Source organism: Protopterus annectens, chromosome 1.part2 (assembly GCF_019279795.1).
Source record: "Protopterus annectens isolate FY-2018-M chromosome 1.part2, PAN1.0, whole genome shotgun sequence".
Classification (NCBI taxonomy): domain Eukaryota; kingdom Metazoa; phylum Chordata; order Ceratodontiformes; family Protopteridae; genus Protopterus; species Protopterus annectens.
In genome coordinates, this window is record NC_056727.1 from 1,247,397,005 (window position 1) to 1,247,422,414 (window position 25,410).

Here is a 25,410-nt window from a genome sequence, read left to right on the forward strand (position 1 = left end):
ACTCTTTAATCCTCTGTCAAAAGTGCTACTGTGCATATAAATACTTAATACTGATGCTGTCATTACATATATGTATATTTTATAATTTGTATATTGTTAATATGTACTAATATATTTTGATTAATTAAACTTTTAAATATATTTCTTATTATAATTATATCGTTTCATGCTACAATATGGGTTATTATATCTCAAAAATAAACATAAATAATGTAACTTATTATATAATAAAACTTGTACATAATAAATATAATAAATATTATTAGGTATACTTCGCAGGGCTAATAAATGAATAAACATATAAATAGAAGACCATATGGATATATAAAAAAGCATGAAATGAGAAAAGTGAATTTATGACTATAATAAATAGGACACATATATTAGTGTAGTGTGTGTAGTGAGTTGTACTCTTGAAATTCACAATATAAAATATCCATGTTGTCATAAAAATGTTAGTTAAAACATATAATAAATAAATAAATAAATATCTAAAATTTTGTTAATAAAAACAATCATTCATGGTCCTAATAAATAATATTATATTAATATTGGAACAGAATCAAACTGAGGCAGCTTTATCAATTAGTATCGCCTTTATATTAATATATTCGTTGAGACCAGGGAAATAATTTGCTTTCAGTCTCAACTGCCACTTGATCTCTCTCAGTAGTAGGTTATTCTTAAAATCACCTCCCCTAGTGTCAGTTTTCATTAATTCTAAAATGGCAAACTTGAAATCTGTAAAACCTGCACAATTTACAGAATGTTTATAGAGGGCACTGGTCTCTTTTTTCACCTTGATGTCATTGGTGTGCTCATAAATTCTCTCCCTCAGTGCCCTCTCAGTTTTGCCTACATAGAAGGAGGTGCATTTAGTACAAGTGGCCAAGTAAACTAACATCCTACTACGGCAATTGCCTTTACAAAAGGATACCTTACTATTAAGACCATTCTTGAGTGTTATGTCCTCAGCCTGATTAATGTATATACATTGTCGACAACTCCCACACTTAGTTGTTCCTTTCTTTATATTTTTGTCAAATATAATTCTATCTCTCTCAAATAATCTTTTAAAATTCATGCCAGTCTTATAGGTCAGTAATGTTTTTTTTTCCAACAATTTCATATATTTCTTTATTGGTCTTCATAATAGACCAATTTTCTTCTAAAATTCTAGTAAAACAATCTGAAAACTCATTATATTCTGTAATACATGCCCTCGAAAAATCCTTTGTGTTGTGACTTTGATATTCTTTATGTGTTAATTTTTGCCCTAACAGGGGCTTGTATTTGTTGCCCCACCCTGTATATACTTCATCCAAAATTTCACCAACTAATTCTCTAGGATATCCTCTTTCTAAAAATGTTTCCATCAGAAATATAAACTCATTCAATAAGTCCTTACGTTCTGAGGTCATTCTTGCAATTCTAACAGCCTGTCCCTTAACACTTTTCTTTTGATGAAACGGGTGTAGGCTGTTAAAATGAAGGTAGCTATTACACCAGGTATTTTTTCGAAAAATATTTGACTTGAAACCTTTTACTTTTTTACTTAGAGTAATATCCAGGTAATTAATACTCTGATCCTGTACTTCATGGGTGAATGACAAAAAATTGGTGGTTTCATTAATATACTTCATGAATTCCTCCAATTCATTTTCATCATCTTCCCAAACAAGGAAGATATCGTCCAGGAACCTAAGATAGATTTTAATATTTTTCTTAAATATACTAGGAAAGATGTATTTCTCCTCCCAACCAAGGAGGACAAGATTTGCATATATGGGGGCACAGGCTGCCCCCATGGCTACCCCCATCACTTGTCTATAATATTCTCCCTGAAAGGTTATAAAATTATTGTCCAAAACTATTTCTGTCAGCTCTAATGTTAATCGTTTTGTATCAGTTGAAGCCTCTAGGTATCTATGGACGATATTCTCAAAATATTCAAACCCCACATCCCTAGGAATACACGTAAAAAGGTCCCTAACATCTACAGTAACCAGTTTGCAAGTTTCAGACCACAAATTTTCATTAATTTTACCCAAGAAATCCCATGAATCTTGAACTAAATGTTCTTGTTTTTTAACAATATCTTTTAGTGTTTGGTCAATAAATACTGCCAGTGGGTGGGTCTTAGAATTCTTTGCTGAAACTATAGGACGGAAAGGAGGTTCCAGTATATTTTTATGAATTTTAGGTATTCCAAAGAATTGGGATATACGTGGATATTTTTGTTTTAAAAAATTGTAAATCCCAATTTCTATCCTATTTTCTATAAGATACTCTTCCAACAGTGAATCTATCCTTTTGTAAGCTGTTTGAACTTCATTAAATGAAACTGTTGTATAAGTTTCTTTATCATTCAACAAAGTAGTTAACACATCATTATATGCTTCCTGTTGAAAAATAACTACTCCCCCTCCTTTATCCGGTTGCATAAACCTTAAATCAACCTTTTCCCTTAAGGAATCAAGAAGTTTTATTTCAGCTTGGTTTAAATTGTTAGTTGTAGTCTTTCCTCTAAATTTTCCATATGTCTCATAAATTTCATTGGTTACTATGGTTTCAAAAATGTTAATAACCGGATGTAGTGGGGGATTGTAAATACTGCTCCTTTTTAACATTGGAGAAGTGAAAACAATATTTCCCTCAGAAATGCCACCCTGTATATTTTTATTACTTTTGTTAAAAGGATCTTTCTGATTATTAATTAAACTTAAATTCAATTTTCTAAGGTATAACTTCAGTTCCATCAATATGTTTGCTAAATCCCCACGAGTGGACCTAACAAATTTGAATCCCCTTGAAAATAATTCAAAATGTTGTTTTTCTAATTTCAAGCTCGTATAGTTATGTATCTTGTAACCTTTATATTGGAAGGTAATCCCATTACTTTCTTGCCTAATTGTGTCTATCTCCCTCTCCTTCCCATGTTTTTCCATGCAAAATCGTTCCCACCCATGTGTTCTTGTGGGCCTGGGTCCGAAGGAATCCGTTGTTTGCTGGCTAATCTTTCTGATCTTCGAGGCCCTAAAAAAGTTTCTGTTGGTTCATGAAAAGAATCTAATTCATCCAAATAACCATTTCTCCTCTCTGTATATTTCCCTTGTTCAAATCTTTCATGAAATTCCACTCTCTTAGTTCTCCCACCTTCATTGTGATTGAAAGTGTTCCTATCCTTCCTTTTCACCTGGTTTTCTGTATTTGTCATTCTAAGGGGATCCAATGTCTGTCTGCCTGGGATGATATGTTGGACAAGCCACGCTGCTTCGCAAGGGATGGCTTACACCTGTCACCACTGGGCTTCCGGATATTGGCTAAGGCTCTTGCCACCCCCATAGTGCCTTTTTTAGGCAAGGCTCAAAAGACAAACCCACCTCCTTAGAAAACAAAAATGGAAAAACTAAGGGTAATGCTGCTCAACGCCAGAAGTCTAAATCTCAAGATGCAGGCACTTGATGCACTCCTCAGCATGGAGAACATAGACGTCTGTGCAGTAACTGAAACCTGGTTCAAGGCTCCTGAGAGCACCCCAGCACTACCAGGCTATACCTCATATCATGCTTTTCAGCCCCAAAACCCGGGCCGAACCACAAAGGGAGGGGGAGTGTCCATATTCATAAAGGACACCCACACCTCCAGGCTAGTAGCAACACATGAAGCATCAGAGACCATACAGGTGCAACTAACCATAGGCAAAACTGCTATACAACTGGTAGCATGCTACAGACCACCCTCCCAATCTCAAGAACCCCACTCAGCCTTCCTGAAGACATTGGAGGATATGAATGTATCACAAAATACCATCATACTGGGAGACTTCAACTACCCAAACATAGATTGGGTACATTATTCTAGCCCCAATACCCTAACCCAAAGGTTCCTGGAATTCATAAATTCAAATGCACTGGAACAGCTAGTCAACTCTCCCACTAGGGGAGATAATATACTAGACCTAATCATCACAAACATGGGGACAAAATGCTCCACACCGGAAGTATACCCCTCACTAGTGAGATCTGACCACAAACTAATCACCATGGATATACATATCCCACCTCCACCCCCAGCACAAAAGACCACAGTGAAAAACTTTTCAAAAGCAGACTTCACTCTTCTTAAGACTGAGATGGTATCCTTTAAGCCCACTGTGCCAGTGGATACCACATCCCACAATGCAGAATCCTTCACAAATGCTTTCTATGGACATCTCCAAGAATGCATGGATCATGCTATCCCAAACAAATCCAAGTCCCTCTCCACCAAATGTAAGCATCCTGTCTGGTGGACCTCAGCCATAAACAAATTGTATAACAAAAGGAAGCTACTGCACGTCAGAGTGAAATCCCATGAAGGGAAGACATCTCTGATCAACATTAGCAGAAAACTACGTTCTCTCAAAGACATCCAAGGTAAATTTTTAGAGAAAAATCGCTAAGGACACTAAAGATAATCACAAAGCCTTCTTCAGCTATGTTAGAAACCTGGGCGGAAACCCTCAGATATGCTCAGAGTTGGTTCACAACAACAAAATACACTGAGCCCACAGATAATGCTAACATTCTGGCTGACAGGTTCAGTGCAAATTTCTCGCCTCCTTCACCCCCAAAAGAAGAAATACTTATCCCAGCTGAATGTAATCTCCCTGTCATCTCAGATGTCCAAGTGAGAACCGCCCTAAACAAAGCAAAAAACACAGCATCAATGGGACCTGACGGTATCCCGGGGTGCGTGTTACGTGAACTCCAAGAGGAGCTAAACCCACACATAAAAATGCTACTTAACCTTAGCCTTACTTCGGGATATGTACCTGAACACTGGCGTACAGCAACAGTGGTCCCACTTCACAAGGGGGTGCCTCTACAGACCCTGGAAACTACCGCCCCATAAGCTTGACTAGCCTGGTCTGCAAAGCTATGGAAAGAATCATTATGGAACTCATAAACGGAGACATAGGGGACCTACAGACGCTTGACTCCACCCAGTTCGGCTTTCTAAAGGGCAGATCCTGCCTTTTAAACCCGGTTGACTTTTTTGAAACAGTCACTAGAGCCATTGATGAGGGCAAAGCAGTCCATACAGCATACCTGGACTTGGCTAAGGCCTTCGACACAATACCCCACTCACGCATCATAGATAAGCTAAACAGCTTAAAAGTAAACCCTTATGTCACTAGATGGGTTGCAAACTGGCTAAAGGACAGAACCCATAAAGTTAAAATCGCTGGAGCAATGTCAGACTCAAAGCCAGTCACAAGTGGTGTCCCACAGGGATCTGTCCTGGGACCCCTCTTGTTCGGCATTTATTTCTCAGATGTTAAAGCAAACATAGGAGGGCTGTGGCTGACAAAGTTCGCAGATGACTGCAAACTAGGCACCATAGTAGATACACCAGCAGATACACACATCTACAAAAAGGCCTCACTGAAATGGACAACTGGTGCCGTAGTCACGGCCTTAAACTAAATGCCAAAAAATGTATAGTCATCCCTTTTGGAAAAAACAAAGTACCCACAAATTATCACAGACAGCAACCCACTGAGTACGTAAAAAGTAATCAGAGACCTAGGGACCCAAGTAGACAGCGACCTCTCATTTGACACCCACGTTGCCAAAGTGGTTAGAAAAACATTCTACCTTGCACACCTCATCATGAAGGGTTTCACATCCAAATCCAAGGATGTCATTGTACCCCTATATTCCTCCCTCATCAGACCCATGATTGAGTACAATGCCCCATTTGGTATGTACCTCACCCGGCACTTGCAACAGCTGGAGAGACCACAAAAGTACCTCACCAAAAGGATCAAGGGTCTCCAACATACGTCTTATTCTGCCAGACTAAAGAAACTTCAGCTCTATTCAGTAGCATACCGTCTGCTCAGAGGTGATCTCTGCCTGACGTACAAGGCCATGTCCAATCAGGATCTGATGGACATGCTCCACCTCAAAAAATCCACGAGAGCTAAAGACTTAAACCTCGGCACAAGTATGAATAGGACATGCTGGAGGGATAGATTCATAACCGAGGCTTCCCATGCTTTGGAACAGGATCCTAGTTCGTATTAGGCAGAGCCCCTCACTGACTCTCCAAGAGAAATCTTGATGAGTGGATGGGAGATCGTAAGTTTACCCCAGGGGTCACATCTGTGTCACTGCTAGACAGGGGCACAGTAAACTAATTCTATTATATAAGGGGACCTTCACTGTGTCACTACTAGACAGAGGCACAGTATTCTAGATTTATTCTGTACATTTTTGTACCATTTCATGGGGTGGCAAAAGCCACATCACTATGGCTAGGCTTACAAATGCCCCAGGGCAGATAGCATAGTACTATACTATGAAACTATTCTGTAAGTCAGATACATCTAAAATGACATACAAAAGTAAATTTATACCCCCGTTTTCACATGAAGGTATTCAGAATTTTTCAGCTATGGTTAGTTTTGCTTTAGAATCCTTATATACTGTTTTTTATAGATAATAGGCAGCATATTAAATATAATTTAACCAAGTTAAAATGGAGGGCATTGCAAGAGTTGAGTAAAAACAGAGCTGATTATTAAACCAGCGGACAAGGTGAATGAGGTTGTAATTTTGCATTTTTCACAATATGTTCAAATGTGTTTAGAACATTTACATGATACTACTTGCAAACAATGTACCATAAAAGAATATAAGGAAGCTACTGGGAAATTTCAAAGTTTATTACAGAAGGGACAGAGATTAGGATATTTTACAACAGATGATATAGATAAGAAATTCAGAATTGATAATTGTGAAACAGCCAAGTTTTTTTGCTTGCCCAAGGTACATAAAAATATTCAGCACCCACCGGGTCGCCCAATTGTGTCTGCATGTAACTATTTCCTTAATAATATGGGAATATTTTTACATAGTTTTCTTTTACCATATGTTACTAAACAAAATTTTTTCATCAGAGATAGTTCTGATTTTTTAGACAAGATACTTTCTTTACAATGGACAGGGGATATGCATTGGCTAACTGCTGATGTGAAAAGTTTATATACTAGCATAAACCATCAACATGGATTGGAAGTGTTAAGAGCTACTTTGGGTGATATTCCCCTTACGTATTACATAACTGAATTAGTCTCCTTACGTATTACATAATTGAATTAGTAGAGTTTTGTTTGATAAACAATTATTTTGAATTTGACAGCCAGTTATTTCATCAATTAAAGGACACAGCCATGGGGGCACCTTTTGCACCATGTATGCGAATATCACAATGGGACTTTTTGAAGTGGAACATCTCTACCAAAGAGATTTTTATAGGAAGGATGTGGTGAAATACTATCAATATATTGACTATTTAATTTTCATTTGTAAAAGGGGTCAAGAACAAGTCAGACATTTAATGAATGGTCTTCAGGATAATAGATTTTTGTTGCAATCTGATGGTTTTCAATTGGGTAATAAAGTACATTTTCTGGATATCAGTTTAGAAGGAGGTGTAAATGGAAACATTATTACTAATGTTCATCGTAAATTTGAGGATGGTCTTTACTTTTTGGATGCCCATAGCAGCCATCCTCTACATCTCCTTAAATCTCTTCCTTATGGTGAGTTTGTTAGAGTTAAAAGGTTATGTAATAATACTAATGAATTAAATAATGAATTACAGAAAACAGCTCAATTATTTATTAAGAGACAGGTTATGACATTAATAAAGTATTTTCGTCTTTTCACAAAGTTAATAGGAATATTACTCATCAGCCTAATAATAGGCAGGAAAAGTGTCTTGCTAAACCTGACAATAAATTGAATAATAATTTAAGATATATGTGGTTATTACTTATGACCTGTTATTCGAAAAGCAAAACAAATCATTACATTTTATTGGGGTTCTTCAAGTATAGAGACCTTATAGATATTCTTGATAGAATTCCCAGGTTTTCCTATAGAAGGGGTAAAGGCATAAGGGACATGTTAGTACATACTAGATTTTCCATGCCTAATCTGAGTTTAAGTATTAATCCTATTATTGTAGGTACCTATCCTTGTGGTAGATGTGTAACATGCAGATATGTTAGTAAAACATTTAAATGTATTAATGGGATACCTTTTCAGTCTAATGCCATGTTTTCATGTAATACAGAAGGCATTATATATGCACTTAAATGCCCTTGTGGTATGTTCTATATAGGTGAAAGCAAGAGGGCCTTTAAGACGAGAATTCAGGAACATATCAGGGACATTAAAAATGCAAAATTAGAGAGCCCTCTTGCTACGCATTTTAAAAGACATCATAATGGTAACCCTTCAGGTTTGTTAGGCACAGTTTTAGAACACATCCCTACTAATAAGTATGGTACTTGATGTTAAGAAAAAACTTTTTAAAGAAACACTATTAAAATATGGTACATTAGCCCCTGGTGGCATTAATCCAGAATGCAATTGGAAAGTTCTTATTTTGGCTTATGTGATTTTAAATTGTTTAATTAAATTTCATTATATAAACTTGTGCTTGAATTTTTATTCTGTATTCTCCTCGGAAGGGTATTGCTGAGGAGCTAGAGGTTTTATCACATTATTTGAGTGGCGGATCCTCGTTTCTATGGTCGTTTATTATTTTCAGTGTTTTTTGGTTGTTTTTGTGTCTTCTGTATAAACCCTGTATGCCTCCCTGTGCTTATATACAAGTTTTTGCTGGATGGTCCAGACACCCACATCTCAAAAATGTACCATGATTCTTCAAATTGCTCAAAGGGATCTATTCCATGTTTGAGTGAAAGTGCATGCATCCTGTTCTGGGTTGCCACTCTGTCCAGGATTAGTTTCTCTGCCCCGGACCTACTAAGAGGAAGTACAGAGTCCAGTTCCTCACAAATGTGAGATGGATTAAATGGGTAATCTTAGTGTGAAGGAATGAACAAATTTTGAAACCACATTAGCATTTAGCACTTCCCAGTATAAACATCTTGTGTGCATTCTTAAAAAGCAAAATTACAAATGTAATTTTTCTCATCACAGTAATAGCTGCCAGACTGAAGTTAATTCAGTACCATCCCATAACTACTAGCTTTCCCAATTTCAAATAAAAGATGCAGTACTAGTGACTGAAGATTCTGCACCACTGCCACTGATGTAATGGAATTCAAAAAGTTGTGAGTTGTATTCCTCAGCCAGATTGCTTGGTTTCAAGTTCAAACAAGTGTAGCATTAAAACTGTACTATTCTGCAGAAGGTAAAGAGGAGGACAATTTCCCCATGTCTACAAACTCAGGTTTACCTTGAAAATAGGCTATAGGCCTAACATGCCCAATGGGACTACCCCCCCCAAAATAAAATTATATTACTCTCTGTGGCAGACAATAAAGATCCCCACAATGGTGTTGGCCTAACTAGGAATGCCTATCTGGAAATCAAAACGATTGTCAAGTAGTTGGGAAAACAGACAACTGGAGTTTATTAAATCTCCAATTTCACTGTGCTTTTCTTTAAAAAAAGCATTGCTAACACAATGAGATTGAGAAGGAAACCAGGAAGAGAGGATGTTTTTCCTCCCCCTGACATGCCCATTACATCACAAAATGGGCATGATGTGGGCAGAGAGATGGGAGGAGATAGGCATGGTTATGGGAAGTTCAAGGGGTGTGGCTTTGGTTCAGTTTTGGCCACAAAGAAAGGTGGCAACCATAGCCTTGAAGTGGGCTGATGCAAGCCCCTCATTTCTGTGTAAGAAAGTATTCACTTTACTTGAGTTAAAAGGTCTATGTATGGTTGGCCTATGACACACTGTAAAACTGATTTAGCCATGAACAAACAAATCCAGCAAGGGGACATTGAGTAATTTTACTGCCCAAATGATTTCTACCGGTAAGCTCTGTTGTGATGCATACTTCGCTACAAGAAACTCATCACAGAGAAATCTAGAACTTACTGGGACCCCATGACAAAATTTGTAGTTATGCTTTGTTGACCGTATTAAATCCCAACAGCCCTATGGTCAACTTTTAGGGGAATTCGGAGGGGGTATTCATACTGACTAGGGGGAATTTTGCAAGGGCACCGAGAACATTCTCCTACATTGGTTTTTTACGTGCCATGGATCTTGTACACCTATCTGAGCTACCACCAACTCAAGTAGATGAGGACCTTGGTTTAATGTCTCATCCTGAAGGGGCCCCCAAAACATAACAGCAGAAATATATCTGAAATAGAAAGGCAGAGGAACAAAAAGGCAGTTAAACTGAATAAAGATAACCATGTTTTAAAAAGCATACACCACCATAACAAAAATGTGTATGATATGTATGTATGTATATATGTAAGCCTACTGCTAATAATAATTGCATACTTGAGAACAAAGTGCACATCAATTACAAGTGAAAAGGGTTATTAAAAAAAAAAAAAAAAATTTCAGGCTATTTACCCCCCCCCCCCCCCCCCCAACACACACATTTGATTTCTAATAACAGTTTCACACTGGTTTGGACAATTCGCATTATTTTTAGTTTGAAAATACCTGAAATAAATGTTTGATGATATCTTCTGTGATTCACTACCTCTTAGAAGACTTGTACAGAACATTGTGCTTTCTAATGCTTACTCTGGTCAGGGTATACGCCTTCATTACTAGTGAAAGTTAAAATGGTTACAGGAAGGTTTTTTCCAGTAGCTTATTTTGTGGGTATAAATTGCAAAGATATTTTAAGCAACAACTGGAAAACATAATGTAAATAGTATAGTGAGATACCAACCACAAGGAATACAGATAGAAAAATTCTTTATAAGTCACTGGTAGCCGATCAAAAGACTCTGGCAACTCACGAAAAATCCAAAGATTTTATTAGAACACACAGAATGAGCGCTTTCGCGTGGTACATCCACGCTTCATCAGATATCAATTAAAAAACAGCTGTTGCACTTATATACATCCGCTGAAGCGCGGGAAAATTTTCTAAATCAATTAAAACAGAGAAATCCTATATTTTAGGATTAGCGCTAAATAATTATGTTTATTACACCATACATATTATAAATAAAATAGATAGGTGAATTCTCTGTAAATATATATTTATATAAAAATCTAATGATTTTTAAAATTAACTATGTATTAATGACAATTATGTCAATAAATGAATATTATACCTAGGTGATCCCTTTTACACAGCATAAGAGCATATACGAGATCTTTCAAAAGTATCAAACATGGTTAAACAACTGGAAAACATGTTGGTGTACCAGGAATGTCTGTGTAAAATAATGGGTAAAAAACAGGTTTTCAAAGGTAAAAGGGGCAATAATTTTAAAAACCTCCTGTAATCAGTGATCCTGAGGACCCAGTTCAGTAACTGGAGATCATTTGACAAGAATACCAGTACGTACAAATGTGGTTTTATGTAGAGAGTGTCTCTTCATCTATGAAGGGCCAAATCTTTTTCAAGACTGACATCAGAAGTAACTGTTACTACAACTAAAATAGTACAATCCAAGTAGGAATTTTATCTGGATTCTTACTTGGATTTGTACTTGGAATTGAGCTCCTTCGTGGTGGTTCAGTGTTTGGAACATATTCTTGATTTTGACTGAATTATTGTGCATTTGTTCCACCCCTCAGTAACAGGGCTTTTTTTTTTTTTTTTTAAATAGTATGATGCTGATTTATTGTATTGTTTACACAGCATGTTGTGCACTTTATGTGGGCAGGACCGAGATAAACTCAGTGATAGAATAAAGGAGCTTTGTTATCCTATTAAAATCAAAGAATAAAAACAATGCCCTTTGCAAGTGATTCCAGCGCTGTCAATTTTGATAAAATGTTGTTTGTATTACAAGAGACAAACAAAACATGTTGGTGGGACAGGCATGTGTCACACAGGATTATCCTAAAACAGAATCTACATTCACGTGAAACAGAGCTCTTCCCTAATCCTACTTGTATGCAATTTGGACAAATGGATGGGAAACTGCAAATTCACCACTGTTTTGTCACTTGTGGCCCTTGTGGACAGGGGCAGCTTGTAGATGTGTTAAGGCACAAGCATATATCAAAGCCATTTTAGCCTGTGGGCATTGATAATTGTGAAAATTAGGGCATGAATGCCTAGGCTTAAAAAAAAAAAACTCTAGGGCTGTTAGGATCATAGGAGGTTACTAGGATAGGATATTAAGGATGTTGCACATGGAGGCAATGCTAAAAATTATTTGGCAGCACAGTGTTGTACTGGCAAATTATGATAAATGCATATAAACAACCAAGCTTGAATGAACATGTGAATATTAAGGGCCAGATTCTGAAAGACGTGCTTTCAGTGTAAGTGACTTACTCCCATAGAAGAATTCAAACAGTACATTTAACTAGACGTTTTTCATTATTTACACGTTCTATTTGTATTTGAAATATTATAATTTTACAAGTTTTTATTATTTTTTATTTTTAAATATTTGTCTCTGAGGGTTGTGGTACTTTGCTTAATACAGTCTACTAATTGTAATTTTTAAGTGATTGGCAGTTTTCATCATATGACTCTCACTTTAAATATTGACTGCTTTTAACTGATTATTAATGCTGAGCAAAGCCTTTTTCAAAATAAATGCATTCAAGGTTTGCAGCATTTTTCAATGTATTCGCGTGGTTTGTAGTTCAGCAAATTTCACATCTCACCAAATTCCTGGACACTTTGAGCCACCATTTCCTTATCCTCTCCTCTCATTTTACCTTACACAGGCTTGTCTCCTCATTAACCATCCTAAACAGATGCCGTTTAGAAGAAAATGATCCAAGGGAAGTGTTGCTTGATTTAATAGGGATGGACAGACATATTACTGTCCATGAAAGAAATAGATTATAGAGAGTCTACGACCCAAAATGTTATAAGTTTGATAAAACAAAAGAAAGTAATCAAAACTGTTCACAAAAATTCATGTGATACAACAGAAGTAAATAGGATATATTACTGTGCAGCTAAATTAATAACAGAAAGTATTACCACAAAAACACAGGGCAGTAAGGGAAAGGAAGGTAAGAAATCAAATGCCATAATGAAAGCCTCAAATAGAGGCAACTATAAAGCAATTAAGACAAGAAGTGTCACTGTTAGATGAGTACAGAAGAGAGAACAGATCAACAAAAATATGTAGAAAGATAAGACGCTATAAAAGCAATGTACATTATTAGAACAGACCAGGCTCTGTCATACATTATTGCAAATAATAAACTAAAGATCTCATCACAAGGATACACTGGACAATCTCGACGTACTGAAATGTCGAAATTCAGTATGTCGAGACCAAATAGTGGAAAGGGCAGTTAACCGAAACTACACTATGCCGAATCTGCAAATGTCAAATCCGCAGCTATCTTGGTGTCGCGTTCGTGACATGTTTGTGGATTTATCTGGGGTTTCAGGTAAGTGTTGTGTGTTTGAGGATAATGGGTAGGGATTTTAGTGTGTGTGTGTATGTGTGTGTGTGTTTAATGCAACCTTGGAGTTGGAATATATAAGTAGGGGGCGTTGTGGGGGGTGCAGTGGGAATTGCACCCCTGCTTATAGGTAGGTTAAGTGTGTTATGTTTGTTTAGTTAGGTAGGTGTATGTGTGTGTGTGATGTCCTGGTTTGTGTGTGTGTGAGAATGGTCGCGATTGTAGTATTTAGTGATTGTGACTTTTCGTGTATGTGGCTTTTCGACTATTCAGTCTCAAAATACTGAAATTCGACATTTCAGTACTTCGAGATTGTATAGTGAATCCCATCACAAGCAGAAAAACTTAGAAGATATGCTAACAAATATAAATCAAAAGTACAAAATAAGCAATTCACTGATGACAACGTTTTACAGAATTGGGAAACAAGGCAAATGGAACAGAAATATCACCAAAAAGGAAGAAATAGACACATTTTGGAAAATATCTAGGAGGATCCTGTTGAATGTAACAAATATTCTTAATGGATTGAAGTAAAAAAAAAAACAAATCCTAGGCCCAGATGCAGCACCTAACTTCTGGCTAAAAGTATTATCTTTATATGAAGATTTATCCTTGAGTAAGTGCTAACTATTTATATGCGCATCCCAGACACCAACATGGTTAACAGTAAAAATGATACGCCTCCTTAAGAGTAAACATACAAATTAACCTAAAAACTGTAGACAGAGAACTTGCTTTCCGACGATGTATAAACTATATACTGGAATGGATGCCGATACGGTTTATAGTTATTTAGAAGAAAAACTCAATCATGGCAATCGAATAAAAGGGTAACAAAAGTAAGCCATAAGGAACAAAGGATCATTTGTTTCAGAAGGAACAAAGGATCATTTGTTGTTAAAGTCAAAATGGAGAACTGTAGAAAGGGGAATAATCTAAGTATAGCATGGACAGACTACAAAAAGCATTTGACAGCATTTCACATTTATGGATAAAGGAGTGCTTACAAATGTAGAATAAACACACTGCATTGATAAATTACATTTCAGTGACCTATGAAACAGTGACAAACCACACTGCAGGTAAGCAATGATAAAGGGCAAATCCTCATCCCTGGGATAAAAAATTCAAAAGGGATATTCCAGGGTGACTGTCATCACTCATTTGTCTTGCCCATGACCCATTAAGCTGTCTGCTTAACAGATTAGGTCATTATTACAATTTGGCTCCCAAACAACAACAACAAATTACAAGACTTCTCATCATCTTTTTGTGTTTTTTTTAAACTGCAGAGTTCATCAGACAAGAAACAGAGCACAACTGCAAGTGGCCAAAACTCTCAGATGATAAGAATGTCATTTGATCTGGATAAATTTGCAAAAGCAAACTTTAAAGCAGGAAAGCTGCAGCACCAAGAAAATATCAGTCTAGGATAGGAATGTGATAAAGGAAGTGGAGCAGGAGGGAGTGTATACAAATTTGGGACTTGATGAAGGATCAACAACAAAGCATGAAAAAATGTGAAAAAGCTCAGTAAGGAATATTTTAGACCATCAAAATTATTACTGAAAACAGCCCTGACATCTAGGGATAAAGTCCAAAATATCAACCAATTTGCTCTTCCTGTTCTAACTTACAGTTAGGGGTAATTGGCTGGCCCCAAAAGGTATTGGATCAGTTGGACAGGAAAACAAGAAAAATGCTTCACAAATAATTTATGAAAAAAATCAGCATATACTAAGATTATATACCCCCTGTTCTGAAAGTAAGGGCCTCCTTGAAATTGATTACATGTACAGACCTGCAATTGTTGGAATGCATACAAATCTGCTGACCTCACAAGATCCAAATATATAGTGAGAGTTTTAAAACATGAAGCGAACAAATCTAAGATGCCTTCTCTTATAAGTTTAGCAGAAGCATATCGGTGTCAAGCAGGAATGGAAATCAAACCAGAAGTAGACAAAAATCAGGCAGCAAATGAATGTGCCAAAAAAAACAAAAGGAATATAAGGTTAAGGATCAGATGAAAATATGGGAAATATGGGAAAGGCATAAATATAATTGTAAGTACAGAAAACTCCTAGACTAACCTCATGTTGATAAGGATCTAATGCAGGAATGGTTAAGGAGAGGTCAATTTAAGCCAAAAGACGAAAGGCTAATATTGGCAGCTCAGGACAGTAGACTACATACATGTTGGTTTACAAAGTCCATTGATGTTGGTTTACAAAGTCCATTGAACATATCAGAGAAACAGGCAAATGCAGGTTTTATAAAACAGAATTGGAAACAGTCGCACATCTTGCTGATAGATGTGATACATTAATAGCAGGGAGCCTATATTCTGAAAAGCATAATATGGCAGGACTGCTGGACATTACAATATTGAAGTAGCTGAGAAGCACTGGAAACATGAGCTGCAAAGCATTATTAGATATGATGAAGTTTATATCGCATGGAATCACCCATTACCAACAGTTCAAAAAATAGATGCGAGAAACTGGTACACCAAGTAATTACAAATGTCTTGCATACAGAGAGACACAGTCATAAAATACCAGGCTATGTAGGCAGAAATGAAGGCAATGTGGAAGAAAGATACACAGACAGTTCTAACAGCAGTAGGAGCAATGTAACTCAAAAGACGAATTTACAGATGCATTTAGATAAGTTATCAATACGTGCAACGCCATATGAATTGCAGGAGTGAATTCTGGGTACGTTGTGGGTGCTGCAAAGAGCACTTTTGTCTAAAAGATTGAAACAATAATTTCACAAACTTTAATCATACTTTGACTTAAAAATGTGGTCCATTCCGGTCATGGTAATAGAAATCTACAAGATAAGGCGAGACACATTTGTTTAAATTATGATTACTGAGACATGGGTACACAGCAATATCAGTGACAATGCAATTAATTTAGAGAGTTTCACAGTGCATCATGCAGACAGAAGCCATGTACTGTGTGGAAAGGCTAGAGGAGGGGTCTGCATTTATGTTAATAACAGATGGTGCAGTAACTGTGTGGTCATTATGTCTCACTGCTCTGTGAATCTGGAGTTTCCATCTATAAAAATGTAGACCTTTTTACATTTCTAGAGCTCTAAATGGAATCTGCATAACAGTGGTGTATATATCCCACCTACTGCTAACACAAATGAGGCACTCAAAAATTGCACCAGTCTACCTGTGACATGCAAAATAAATACCCAGAGTTTGCTTGTGTGATAGATGGTGATTTTAATCTGGCTGATCTAAAATCAGTACTCCCCCATTACCACCATCATGTAAAGTTTCCAACAAGGGGAATAAGTACCTTGGATAAAGTGTACAATATAAAGCAAGCCTACAAAGCAGTGTGGCATCAATACCTCGGTGGCTTGGATCATCTTTCTATCATGCTCATGCCTGCTTCTAAACCTGCTCTTGTCAGGGAGAAACCCACGGTGAAATAGATCAGGATTTGGCCTGAGGGAGCATTATCAGCTCTCCAGTACTGTTTTGAGTGTACTAACTGCAGCATTTTCAAGGAGGCAGCCACAACATGCCAGCACATCAACCTAGATGAATACACCAAATGGCTTACATCATAAAAGTGCATTGATGATGTCACAGAGATCAGAAGCATCACCACAAGAGCTAACCAAAAGCCACGACTTACAAGTAAAGTCTATGATCTTCTGAAGGCATGAAATTCAGCATTCAGGGCAAACGACACAGAAGCCTTTAAGTGTGGCAAGGGCAAACCTGAAGAAAGACATAAAAGAGGCCAAGAAGGAATATGGGAGGAACGTACAAAACCACTTCAAGGACATGAGGGATACCAGAAGGTTGTGGGAGGGTATATAACAAATTACAGACTGCAAAGAGATAGCTGCACAATGTGATAACACTGACTTCCTAGACAGGCTGAATACTTTTTTTGAAAGGTTTGAGGAGAGAACACCATAACTGTGCAAAGGTTACACACAGTACTCAGTCTTAGCCTGATGGAAATAAAAAAAGGTGCTACAGAAAGTAAATCCCAGAAAGATGGCCAGTCCGTATAATATCTTGGGTAAGGTGTTAAAGAGCTGTGCAGACCAACTATGTACAGTACTCAGAGATATATTAACACCTCACTTGGTCTAGCAAAGGCCCCTTCATGTTACAAAGTAATGAATATCATCCCACTACTCAAAAAAGCCCCACCCTCCAGCTTGAATGGCTTCAGGCCTGTTGCACTAACATCCACAGTTATGAAATATTTTGAGAGGCTAGTCAAGAAACATCTATCTGCGGAACTACCATCAACTTTTGATCCACTGCAGTTTGCCTACAGAGAAAACAGATCCATGGTTGATGCAATAAGGTTGCACTACATCTTGCTCTTTGAGCTTCTGGATAGCAAGGACAGCTTTGTGAGAATGCTATTCATCAACTTTAGCTCAGCATTTAACACAGCTGTCCCTATGCAATTGATCAGTAAGCTAGTACATCAGGGCCTCAGCAAACACCTCTGTAATTGGATCCTTGACTTTTTGACCAAAAGGCCACAGAAGGTTTGTTTGGGCAAGAATACCTCTAGGAGCATAACACTCAACATAGGTGTTACTCAGGGTTACCTTCGCAATCCCTTATTGTTTACTATCCTAACCCATGACTGCACAGCAAACTTCAATACAAATCATATCATCAAGTTTGCTGATGACACTACAGTCATGGGTCTCATCAGGAAAGAGGACAACAGTGCATACACAGAAGAGGTTAACACACTGATTGCTTGGTGTGCAAAAAACAACCTTGACCTGAATGCTAGCAAAACAAAAGAGATCATAGACTACACCACTCTTGATAAATAGAGAGACGATGGAAATGGTAAGCAGTAGCAATTCCTTTAAGATCATATTTCTGATCATCCCTCTTGGTTTGGGAACACCTGCCACATAGTGAAAAAAGCACAGTCTCCACTTTTTGAGAAGACTCAAAAAGGAGAAACTACCATTATCAGCACTTTACACCTTCTACAGAGCAGCAATTGAAAGCATTCTAACAACCAGTTTTTCAGTATGGTATGGGAGCTGTTCAGTTGCAGATAAGAAATCTCTGCAGAGGTTGGCGAGCTTTGCCAAGAGGATAACTAGCACTAGTCTGCCCACAAACCAGGATCTTTATACATAGAGGAGCCTAAAGAGAGCCACCAAAACACTAAATGATGCAACTCATCCTGCAAACAGTCTTGTCACTGGGTAAAAGATACAGCAGTATCTGATGCAGGACAACTAGATTCAAAGATCAGTTTTATCTGAAGGTCAGACTTTTTAACTCAAACATTAGGTCTGATCGCTGACAGGTCAGGATGATGGGACTTCTCATTTACTGCGAGATATTATTTTATTTCATCTATTATTTATTACGTCAACCCAACCATTACGATTTATACTACTAACCCATGTGCAATATTTTTAATTCAGCTGCTTCTGGTATTGTGCTTGTTCACCCATAATGTGGTACATGGTTCAAGTGCAGTACTATTAATTGAACTTTACTGCTAGATCTGCGTTTTTAATATCTTAACAAGTGTGTGTTTCTAGGAATACATGTAGCTATATACTTAAATGTAGAGTTGATTTATAAGATGCTGGTAGCATTATTATATGTTGTTTTAAATGATGTCTTTCTATGTATGTGGTTTCTTTTTTGCCTGTCCCACGATGAGCTGATTGTACTGAATCTCATTTAATCTACACTCACGTAGATCTAAATGACAATTAAGTTACTTCTGACTTGGAGAAATTAAACCAAGAGAAAGATACCATTTCCATCCAATTGCCTAGTTATAAACATAAGGGTCAAATATTTAACCCAATAAGGTTGGCTTACTAGGACCTTGTAGCCAAACAATCATTAGTCTGCCTCAATCCTTCTCTGGGTTTTTCCTCAGATTTCTTTTGTTTACTGCAGACTACTATTTTTTCACTCTCTGCATAAATCATCCTTCCTGCCAGGAGGAGGGGCTGACGCAGACAAACAACTGGTGTCAAAGTCATGGAGTAAAACTAAATGTCAAGAAATGCATAACAGCATCCTTTGGGAAGTCATCCATCCCTGGTAACTATCATATTGACAATATACCCCTTAGAGTTGACCCAGTAGTCAGGAACTTAGGGACACACACACAGACAGTGATCTAGCCTTTGCCCATCATGTGTCTATACAGTGGTGAGGAAATCATTCTATATTGCACAACTTATAAACACAGATATTGCATCTAAGTCAAAGGAAGTCATTGTTCCACTGTATTCAGCATTCATCAGACCTATCAATGAGTACAATACCCCCTTTGGTATGTACCTCAACCAGCCATATCCAACAACTGGAATGTCCAGAGGTTCCTCGCTAAAAGAATACAGGGCGTAAGTAAAATGTCCTATGCAGACCACCTCAAGGACCTATCTCTGTATGGTCTCCTATAGGCTTTTGAGGGGAGATCTATGCCTGTCATAAAGGCATTATCAGACCCCACTCTGATGGACCTCCTGCATATCCACAAAACAAACAGCACCAGAATTACTCATTCTGAAGACTTAAACCTTGCCTGTGATATAAATAGGCCCTGCTGGAGAGATAGGTATGTATCCTAGAGACTACCACTTCTATGGAACAGGCTCCCCATCCATGTGAAGCAGAGTTCCTCCCTAACCCAATTCAAGTGCAACTTGGACAATTGGATGGGAAACTGGAAATTTATCCCTGGTTTTGGCACCTACGTCTCTAATGGACACAGGTAACCTGTAATCGGTTCATCTCCCAAACCCCTGCTTACACTTATCGCAGGTATCAGAAGTTGTCAGTGATTTGGGATGCATGGCTAGGCTTAAAAAGGCCTTTGTGGTCATTAGCTTAGTAAACACCTATGAACATGTTAGACACTTACAACTCCCCCACACACACCATATCAGGTATCAAGCACCCTTCAAACCAGCATAATGTTAGAGGAGAAGAGCTGTACTACATTACATTCTTAGCTGCACTGAAAACTTTTCTTTTTGTTTTGAAGACTGGGGCCATTGGTAGACTGTGCTAGTCTATGTACAGGCTACAGCCCTTGTGGTCATGTGAGTTTTTTGCACTTTTCACACAATCCTTAAATCACCCTCTACAATTTGTCCAAAGCCTGATCTTTAGCCTCATACCACTCTACTAGCTCTAGGCTGAAATAAGGCACTTCCAGCAAGCCCCTACAGAAACAAAATCACACACAGACAGGCAGACACACACACAGACAGGCAGACACACACACCTTTTGTTTTTTTTTAAACAGGGTATATTTTAAGATGCGGTAAACTTAATTTTTAAACTTCCTCAAACCCACATATCACCTTTGGCGGGTCAGTGCCCACTGCTGGCTCCCGTGTCCTGCCCCACCCCCTTACCCAAATAATGAAGAGCAAAAAGAGGGACTTCAGTTCTGTTGAAAGCATATTGATCCTTGCCAATAAGCTTCCTACAAATCCATCCCCTCCCTAAAAACAGGTCTTTGATCTTTACTGTAGAAAGTCGGCTGGTGCTTTTGTACCAAATGACTTGATACACATATATGCCCCCCTCCCCCCAAATGTGTTCTATGGCTCTTCAGTTGGCAAAGTGAAGTGCTCTTTTATTATGGTACAGGGGAAAAAAAAGATTCAAACGGAGGAACTCTATCATGTTCCCTTTGCCACAATACCAGGTGCAAGCATCTTCTAACTCAAACTTACACCTTGGCACTTGTCTAGACTTTGCCCAACAGGTATCACTTGAGTAGGTAGGCAGTCTTTAAATCTTTGTAAATTTTCCATTGTAGGTTACAGAATCTGACTCTGAACATGTTTAAGAAGCAGCTTAATGATTATATTTGGAATAATAAATACAAATATAAACATAACATGAAGGTCTGAAGGATTATTAGCAGCTTAGTAGTAACTATGTTACTTGTTTGTCTGAAACTGGTTTATATCTAACAGGGTTCTTAATTGGTCATCATTGGAACTGGATTCATTGTTTTATTTCCATATTTGTTAACTGGGTTACACCATGGGATACAAGTGTCCCCTTTCAGGGATTACCTAGGAGAATTCCTTGATTAAGTTACTTAAGAGTCACCCAATAGACAAATGAAGCCTGATGGAATAAAACTCTAGCCTACAGGAGGCAACTCATCAATGGCCAATAGACTAAATCCTCTACTGCAACTGTTAGATACCAGTCATCATTAGTTACATTTTGCATTTTTATCACACTGTTTATCATGCTTTATGTTTTAAACTAGTTGTCATTTTAATATTTTGTCTTTTATCTTGAAGTTGCTATTATCTTTAGTGTATTACTACTGGAGTCCTTTCTCCATTCTATGCTCTGCTGTTTCCTTTGTTTAGTGCATTCCTACAGGTACCATGACAAAATGGAGGATACTTCAAAGAAAACTAAATGGGTCATAACACTGACCCCAAGTAATTCTTCACTTCTGGTTTCAATTCTCAGCTCCCTTCAGTCTTAAACATATTAATACCCTCATAAATGTAAAGCTGCATTACAGTGCAACAATATTTAATTTTACTTTTGTTACTCAAGGAATAGACCGACCCTAAAGAAACCATTTTAGCCAGTACAAAAGCCAATAAATTTGGCAAAAACTATTAAAAATACACATTGCATGATTTCAGAAAAAAAAAAAACTACATGGAGACAGTAAGATATGCAATTATAAAATAATTCACTATCCACACAAGACAATGAGGTCTGCAACACAAAAGTATTAGCATAAATACTCTACAGGAAAGGTTCTTAAAAATACAAAGACAGCAGCTGGCTCTGTGGCATAGAAGAATAAAACCATGACTGTGATCCAAATGATCTAGGACTGATCAGTGATCAGGGCACTGCAGGAACTTGCAGAGAAGGGTGAGTGAGTGGACAACATTAGCTCACCCATCACTGTGGAGAGAGAGAAGTCACCTGATCTGCTGCAAATATGACACTTAGACCACGCCACACAAGATGTAGCCTTCAAGTGTGTGCAGAAGCCTATGAACTTATCACAGATGGCATTGTAAGCCATCACTGAAGGGGGCCTACATATCAGCCCCTTAGGAAGATAGCAGAAACACAAACTGTCCTTCACGGCTGCATCAGAAAAAAAACAATGTAGGTCAGACAGCACAGTTACCAAATGAATAAAGAGCACAATAAAATGTCAGACTAATTTATTAAGGTTAGCACTTTCACAGGTTTGCCGCTTCTTCAGACCAAACTAAAACAAAAATGTATACAATGCATCAATTATATAAGAAAAAAATCAGGCAATAAATGCAGGCAAGTAATAAAAAAGCAATCAAGGACCAAGCAATCATAATTACCGCCTCACTTTCAAGGCAAGTTTGAGAGGGATACCACAGTTAAGCCCTAGTGATTTGTAAGCCTGGAGGGAAACAATCCACTTTAACTCAGTCATTTCAATATAATTGTTCAGACCACCTCTTCTAATGCTGGAAGAGACCAATTGCAATACTCTAAAACTAAATTTGTTATGCCCAGGAAAAAATAGTGCATGACTAGCCAAAGCATTAGTTGACACACTATTACGTATATTCCCAATATGGTGAAGGATACGTTCCCTAAGTTGATGTGTGGTCTTGCCTACATAGAAAGAGTTAAATGAAAAACATGTGGCCAAATAAACAAAATTATTACTCCTACATGTAGCTAAGAACCTGGGCGAGGAAGTCTGTCAAGAGATGGGATGAATAAAATGCAAATCAGAAGCAAGAGGGACAAGCCCTACAGCTATTACATGGAAAAGTGCCTCTCCTGTTAGATAACACAGATATGGACATGCCTAGGTCCATAGCAAAGCAATCTTTTAAGAGATAAGCTGCTTCTAAACATAAAGATGGCTGTTCACCAACCACAGTACTAACCTTCTCAGCAGCCAACAAAACCGGCCAATTCTTCCTAATTACCTTACAAAACTGTTGAATATTACTAGAGTAAGTAAAAAGGAGCCTAGGTGGCCCATTTGACTGTCTGGGTACATTACATTGAAAACTATGAGGTACAGCTGAAACATATGGTACCGTCTACTATTTCTATGCCAAATTGTCTGTGTGAGGTAATATAACCACGAGAATATCCCCTATTCAAAAAATCACTAAGGGTATCCAAGGCTTCCTCAAAGATACCATCATCTGTGGAACATCTGGAGACTCTCAGGGACTGACCCTTGAGTATATTTGGGAAAACATGAGGGGGATGCATACAAGAATGACAAGATCCCATTTCTCCAGCAAGATTTCCTATACATCCTAGTCTCCACATCTTCAATATTGTTCTTGGAAATAGTCACATCTAAAAAAATAAATAGATGTCATTGAGTAGCTCTGTGAAAAACTAAGAAAACCAGAAGTATTCTCCAAGCAAGAGACAAATTGCAACAACTCATGTACACTACCTGCCCAAAGAAGAAAAACATCATCCACAAATCTGGCATAGTGTTTAACAAGACCACCTTCATGGCTGCATGGCTGAAACTCCACTCACTGCTTCAGTATTAACCCCAGAGCCAGCAAGGTACCAGTGTCATGTGGACCTCCCGCTAAAGATTGTCAACCTCTCATTGGGTAATGTGTGGTGTAATATACAAGGTAAGTGGAACAAACAAGAGTAATTTGAATGAGCTTGATGGTTAACAGATAAGGGGGAGAAAAATAAAATCAAAGAGAGGGAAACTGAAGGATTACATAATAGAAGAAAAGTTACCAAAAATTCTACAATCAACTCTTATCTTAGAATACAGAGTGGTTCAAAACCAGTCTTTTACAATCTGGCCCCAAGTGTATTATTAAATTTAAATGGTACACTTAACTAGATTTTTTCATTTTTTTTTTGTGTCCTATTTGTATTTTAAATAATTAATGTACGATTATTTTGTCAAGTTTCTAAATTAGTGGTATTAACATTTGAAAAATGGCCCTGATTTTGGGTCTTTGTCTTTTGAATATTTATGACTAATTACTGCTGCTGGTACTGAGAGTTTGAGAACTTTGCCCCAGAGTAGGGGGCAAATATCATCCTCAGTTTGGGACCGTCACTGGGGAGGTGACCCTCCTCCTAGTAGCCTGCTCAGAAGGGTACAAAGGATAAGATAGAGTAAGAACATATTAATGATGATGTTTGTAAGCAGCAAGGATTCTAATAATAAAAAGCTGCAAATTATATACTGTAGGTGTTGGAAGAAGCATTGAGAACTATGGTAGATCACATTTAATTTGGGCTATGGTTAAAGAACTTAAAACATTTTTGATCATCAAAAAGGCAATTTCTTAATTTTACCTTTAATTTGACTAAGATGGGATTCAAATTAACAGAAGATTCTAGCAAAATTCCTAGGTAGCTAAACACCTTAGAGTATTTTCTTAAGCCAGAAGAATTAAAGTCCAGTCAGAGGGAACCTACTTGAACCTTGCAGAGGTAACAGATAGATTAACGTATCAAGTCCCAACTCAGGATCAGCCATTTCCCTTCAAATCTAGTTCAAAAGACTACGCAGATCAGTTTGTAGCAAGTCTAGGACAGCCTGTTAAACTGCTAATGACCTCTAAATAGGCAAATCTCAGATGCAGTACAGCATTCAGAGTAGAAAAGTCTAAGACAAAGAATATTATTATTAATAACAATAAGAACATGCAAGAATGGAGCCCTGAAGACTGCTGAATAAAAGTAGACTGAGGAATAATAAGTGGAACTAATACTGATTTGAAATAATCTTTTAATTAAGATAACTTGAGAAGCAAAGAACACCAGAACTGAGCCCCAAACACATCATATGATGTAGAAGTTATTTTTAACACCTTTACTGAATTAATCACTCAAGACACAGGCAAACATACATTTATATAAAAGAAAACAAGCCGTATGAACAGGTTCAAAGTCGCAAACATTATACATCACATACATTCTTGCGTACAATTATCAATCCCACATTA

The 25,410-nt window shown here is 37.5% G+C and overlaps 1 protein-coding gene across 1 annotated transcript in view; it reads right to left on the minus strand.

The window, feature by feature from the left end:
• Positions 1-25,410, minus strand: part of LOC122792326 (cell cycle control protein 50B-like) — a gene marked incomplete in the record, with an annotated part of 1,604,308 nt that overhangs the window by 1,303,552 nt on the left and 275,346 nt on the right.